The sequence below is a fragment of the Melanerpes formicivorus genome, unplaced genomic scaffold (assembly GCF_026170545.1).
Source record: "Melanerpes formicivorus ecotype bairdi unplaced genomic scaffold, bMelFor1.0.p_v2 SCAF_4, whole genome shotgun sequence".
In the NCBI taxonomy this organism is placed as follows: domain Eukaryota; kingdom Metazoa; phylum Chordata; class Aves; order Piciformes; family Picidae; genus Melanerpes; species Melanerpes formicivorus.
The window spans coordinates 12,347,476-12,353,884 of record NW_027142356.1 but is presented as its reverse complement, the minus strand read 5'-3'; positions in this window follow the sequence as shown (position 1 = coordinate 12,353,884).

Sequence of the window (6,409 nt, the reverse complement as noted above, 5' to 3'; positions counted from 1 at the left end):
TTTAGAGAAGTTAAAAAATAGCTTTCAGGGGGGAAAGGTTCAAGATCAGCATGTTCAGACTGCTGCTGAGCTGCAGACAGCCCTAGCAATATTTTTTTTATTCCTATTTTGTACTACCAAGTGTGTGAGAGGGGAAGAATGTGCCCCATTGTCTCAGATCTTCTGCCCTACAGTGATAGACGGAGCAAAGGAAGTTACTCTATCCCTTCTTTGTTACTTCTGATCACTAAATACATTGCAACTCATTACTTCAGGAAAAGTGAACAAGATTTTAATCCATGATCAATCTTTAAGATCTTGCCCAGCCCTGAAAAACCAGCAAAAGCATGGAGCTGCTTCACAGCCGCCACTACCCCTACCTTCCTAGAGTCACCTGCTGTAAGCCTGGCATAAAAATATATGTAAGACACAAACACATGAGTGTTTGTGTGTATATGCGGACATGTACATCCTCTGGTTTGTTAGTGACATCAGGGAATCCTACCTTAACATCTTCTGGAAGCTTTGTACCCAGACACATGTGCTCAGTAACACGTTCATCTTGACTGCAAGAGCTGTGCTTCATCAAGATAGCCCACAAGTGGCAAAGCAAGCAGCTGTAATAAATATCAATGTATATAATAAATATCAATGTATATAGAGGGAAGGAGATTGGAAATGCACTCAAAAACATTGGCATGCTTACTAGTTGTTTTTCCTTATGATGGTTTTTCTGTGGGCCAGCGTTAGGAAGCCAAAAAGCAAAATAAAAATATTTTAGTCCAGTTTTCAAGTACCAGTCTCTTTATAACAAGGAAACCACAGATTTTCTCCTATCTGCTACATAACAGAATGTTTATAAGACATTTACCTGGCTAGGAGGTTGCAGAGAGAGGTCAGACAAATGTTATCTTTTAATAAAGTTTCTGTGTCACTGTTTCTTCTCTGGAGACTTCTGTATGGGTAACATAGTGATTGCCTGTGTTAATGTATGACCTTGAAGATAGTCATTACTTGGAGTGTATTTGGACTTGAGAAGTTTTTAGTTCAAATACATGTATCACCCAGGAATGAAGAGGATGCTGATAAGATTGATTAATGGTTTCAATGAAGGAGTTTTTAGGTAGTGAGAGAGGAATGCTCTTATTCCCCTCAGCCAGGTGCTAATGAGTACGTGGAGCAAATTTGGCAGAAACATTTTTCTGTTTCCTGGGTTAGCTGTGTATCCCCAAAAGACTGCTTTTTGCAGGAGCAACCTGATGTTGCTCCACTGGAAAGAGCTGTGCCCATTTGCACCTGGGAGCACCTGGCAGGATGCTGTTTGTGCCGGGGTTATCCCATGGGATAACTGCCACTGCCAAGCAGAGCACCTGGGATTTACCTGGGATTTCATTGCGAAAGGAAAACTGTGGTGGCTACAAGCACTGCTAGTTAGAAGCTATGCATGATGAGGAGAGGGTGTAGTGTTTTCTATAGGAAAACAAAGATGTACAGCTATGATTAAGCTTCATGTTTGTTACTGTAATGCAAATTGTTGTGGTAAACTTTGGCTTGTGATTGATGTCATATTTCTAGGTAAATTAATTTGATGTTTTATTAATTTATCCCTATGAGGAGATCAACAAAGGCTTGGCTGTTTGAACTCTGCTGTGTGGCTTTACTGCAACCAACCTGCCTTCTTAGGATGTAAAACCAATGACTGTCTCTTGCAAATTGGGACTTGGATCTCCTGAAGTTTTCCCCACCCATACCCACAGACTGGAAGTAAGACTATGCTTTTGCCTGCTCAGGAATGAGCTGTTGGTGGTCATCACATTCCTGGGACAACTACAGCCCATGCTGCAGTTTCTTTAGTATGGTGAGGTTTTTGAATTTATTTTTTTTCATGGTAAAAAAAAGAACTGAAGTAATGGATGGGCTTTTCCACTTGGACTCCGCTAAGCCTTGGAGAAGCGATTTTCTAGGAAGCTCTCAGTTATCTTTGGGTTAATGACACTTAGTGAGGTCTTCATGCAAACTTAATTTCCTTGCTTGTAGGCTCTTTCTCCCAGTAGTACATTTGGTCTGTGCTCTGAATTTGCATTTGAAGTAAGGCCAACCTGCAGCCTGCAGAGCTAGGGCATGGTCCTGACTCCCTACCTTGTGCTGTTGCTCAGGCATTGTACTGACTCACCTGTTCTGCCAATAATTCACAAAATAATGAATTTACATTTTAGTGATCACCTGGTATTTCAAAATCATCTGTATATTTCCCTTGCCCTTGCCTTGGAAGGCTAGCACCAAGAACAGGAACAACTGGTCTTGTGCTGAGCAATGTACGTCCCGCATGGTGGGCTACGCTCTGCATTTGCTGTGGCCTGGAGCCAGTTTGCACTGCTGTTGGAAAGAGAGAGTGTACTGCAGGGGTGCCTCTCTTCTAATGTCTCCTGATGGTCTATACACACCAGTGACTGATTTTCTATACCTACTTCCTCAAAGAACAACTATCACACCCCCCAACTTACATAAATCTTGAACTGGGATTTTTCTGCTTCTCTATCATCTTTAGTTTCCAGTGTGCTCTGAGTTGTTTGCATTGCATGAGGGAAGCGTAGGGGCTCCTGCAGTCAACCCACACCAGCAGCTGCAATCTGGCCACTCCAAACCCTGGCACAGCCTCATGTCCCCTGCAGCAGATGCCAGGCCCCTTGGGGGCAGGGATGAACCTGAGCTCCTCAACCTGAGGCACAATAGGGTGTGAGTGTGAGTGCTACAGTCTGTAGCACTGAGAAAGGCTAACTGGCACAAGGGGTGAACCAGGTGCTGCTAACAACTAGCCCAGCAGGACTTGCCTATGTGAATATCTCCCTTGGGATCAAGCAGTTGCCAGAGTGTCCCTGTGAGCAAGATGCTCTGCGCCACCAGCCCATGGCAGGGTTTTGCACATATCAGGAGCACACCTGAACTGATGAGGCACCAAGCCATGGCTACAGCCTAGTCCAGGGCTGGACGCAAGGTAGAAAATGTGCATGGGAAAAAACTACTGCTGAACCACATCTGATGGACATGCCACCCTGGAAGCTGGCAAGGGGAGGCTTGCTGTGCCTCCAGGCAGAAATAGAGACCTCTCTCTTAGGTTTGCACAGGGATCAAGTGAAAATAACCATAGCTCGGGTCAGCTGGAGCAAAGAAGAGCATTGTTGTAAAATAAGAGTAGTAAAATGTTAATAACTTCTCTTAAATGGCAAATGAAGAACTAGACATCTTGCAGATGTTAGTCACTTAGAGGGTAGAAAGGCTCTGCAGAGGGACCTCGACCGACTGGACAGATGGGCAGAGTCCAATGGGATGGCATTCAACAAGTCCAAGTGCCGAGTGCTGCACTTTGGCTACGGCAATCCCATGCAGAGCTATAGGCTAGGGTCGGAGTGGCTGGAGAGCTCCCAAACAGAGAGGGACCTGGGGGTGCTGATCGACAGCCACCTGAATATGAGCCAGCAGTGTGCCCAGGTGGCCAGGAGGGCCAATAGCATCCTGGCCTGCATTAGGAATGGTGTGGCCAGCAGGAGCAGGGAGGTCATAGTGCCCCTGTACTCTGCTCTGGTTAGGCCGCACCTTGAGTACTGTGTCCAGTTCTGGGCTCCTCAGTTTAAGAAGGACATTGAAATACTTGAGCGTGTCCAGAGAAGGGCAACAAGGCTGGTGAGAGGCCTTGAACATAAGCCCTATGAGGAGAGGCTGAGGGAGCTGGGATTGTTTAGCCTGGAGAAGAGGAGGCTCAGGGGTGACCTCATTGCCCTCTACAACAACTACCTGAAAGGTGGTTGTAGCCAGGAGGGGGTTGGCCTCTTCTCCCAGGCAACCAGCACCAGAACAAGGGGACACAGTCTCAAGCTGCGCCAGGGGAGGTTCAGACTCGAGGTGAGGAGGAAATTCTTCACCGAGCGAGTCATTCGGCATTGGAACCGGTTGCCCAGGGAGGTGGTTGAGTCATCGACCCTGGAGGCGTTCAAGGGGAGATTGGACGTGGCACTTGGTGCCATGGTCTAGTCATGGGGTCTGTGTTGATAGGTTGGACTCGATGATCCTCGAGGTCCTTTCCAACCTAAGTGATACTGTGATACTGTGATACTGTGTGATACTGTGAAATATTAGTGCACCACTGTAGGAAAATGTGAATCTTGGGGCTGCATTAGTTACATAGTGTGAGAGAAAAACCTGATGGGTGATGGGATGTGGGCTGGGCCAGGGTATCCTGAGGCATTGCAGAGTGGGAGAAAGTCTATGAAGTATTGTCTATGAAGTACTGCTGCCCACTTTGGGGCCTGAAGAATTCCTGCTCAGGGCTTTGATTCTCAGAAAAAGGGATGACCCAGCCATATCTTCTGTATCTTAGCCTGGGTGCCATCTCTTTCTTCTTCTCCTCTTCCTCTGAGGAAGGGGGAAATGTTGGAATGGAGGCCAGGCTCCAAGGGCTATCTAAACCAACACTGGTGGAGCAGCAGGTCTGTTAGTTCCCTCATTACCCAAACACTGTCAACCAAACTTCTTCTACCCTTGGTTTTTAGTAAGTGCCAGGTGCACCCCTTTGTACTCCACTGTCAACTGTACTCCTCTGTGCTTTCAGGTTTCCCCTGAAGGTGCCCATGCCTCAGGGTGTGGGGCAAGACACAAGACCTGCTGCCGGAGCTCTGCAGGTACCCATGGACTCCATGCACATTCCTCATTGTTCACAAGTTTGAAAACAGAAGCCATTGAGGCTCAGGTTAGCAGCAGTCAGCCCAACTGCTCCTGCTCCTCTCTGTACATCACTGCCTGGTGGGACCAGCTGAAGCGGAATTGCCACAGCCACTGCTCAGTCAGAGTGGGACTGCTTCCAGCTCTGATCTCCATAGTGGTCTTCCCAGGTGCACTGCCTTGAGCACATTGTATGATTAGGCAGTGTGATATGAAAAGAAGGTAAGGAAAGCTAGCAGTTCCCTCCTTCTCCATTCTTCCAATAGACTCATGCTTCCTTCATGTCTGTGTCAGTATGAAACACCCGAAGCCACCCACACTTTGAAAGCAGATTTGTCTGGGGCCACAAGGTCAAGGATGGGCTGACCACTGTCAATAGCTGCTGCCTCTCTGAATGTGTCCTTTCAGCACGGGGTACACATGCTGGCTGTTAGGTTTTGTAACTTGCAGCATTTCCCACTGCAGAGAGAAGAAAAAGCTTGGGTAGTTCTTCTTCTACACCTACCACAAAGCAAAGCTCCTCCCATAAAACCTCTTCTTTGCAAAGAAATTGTCTGATTCTTGGCTGTTATCATACCACTATCCTGCACAAATATGAAGCAGCAATATGTCAATTTTTTGTAAACAAATAGACAACCTCATTTCCATGGAACTCAAGACAAAATTTGGTTGTAAGTGTAGTCTTTACTACCTTAGCTGGAAATTATGTTTTCTCCTGGGTCTGACATTTGCCAAAGAAGCAGGATGAGATTAGCTGCTGGAATTTGCACCAGCCCAAGTAATAACATAGGAGAGATCAGACTCTTCATTCTCTACTATGTTTTTACAGCCCTGTCACCAAGCTTTTGAGCTCTTGGTGAACTTTCCATCTGTGCCCTGGTATGGCAGGGATTTTCCTCAAGGAATTTCCCTCATGATGCTACCATGACTGGGACTAGTCCCAGCTGAGCTCTGCATGGAAATCTGTACGGAAACAGAGGAGAGGTTTGGAGAGGGGAGGTTCAGAGAGGAGAAGTTTGGAGACGAGAGGTTTGGAGAGGTTAGCAGATGAGGGATTCGGAGACAAGAGGAGAGAGGAAAGGAAGGGTGGGGATTAATAGCCAGTGCTCACTGTAAACCATGATGTTTAAACCAATAAGCGAATAATGGATAACAGAGGAACAAAATCAAAACTTTCTGGTTTAGCCTAGTGCTGGGTCCATGGATAATCTTCAAAGAGGATCTACAAAATTTCAAAGGAAGTAAGCTCTGGGAAATGTTAAACCTGGTACATCTGGTTTACAAAGGGGTTTGTTGATGGTTTTTTTCTGGATGCTGCTGTGTTTTCATTTTTCTGTCGGAGTGCCAAAGGCATGCTAACATAGACTCTTGACCTTCTGGTCAGGATGACAAGGGTTATCCCAGGGTGTGTCCACACTTGTCAGACAATATTAAGCACAAAACAGAGCTGTCTGTCTTCTTTAGCTAAAATGGTTTCAGACATACTTCATAAATGCCTGTCCTTCACAGAGCAGAGAATTGCCTGTATTATTTTGGTGCATTCAATATTGAGATTGATGACAACTGGGGTCATTGGTTAAACTGTCTATCCTGACAAGCTGAGGCAAAGGGAAGACGCTGGAGATCAGCAGGATGGCTGCTGCAAGTACCTGCAGGAGAGATCAGTACCAAGAATAGGCAGGGCTAGTGAGGAGGCCAGCAGGTCTTTGCTGTG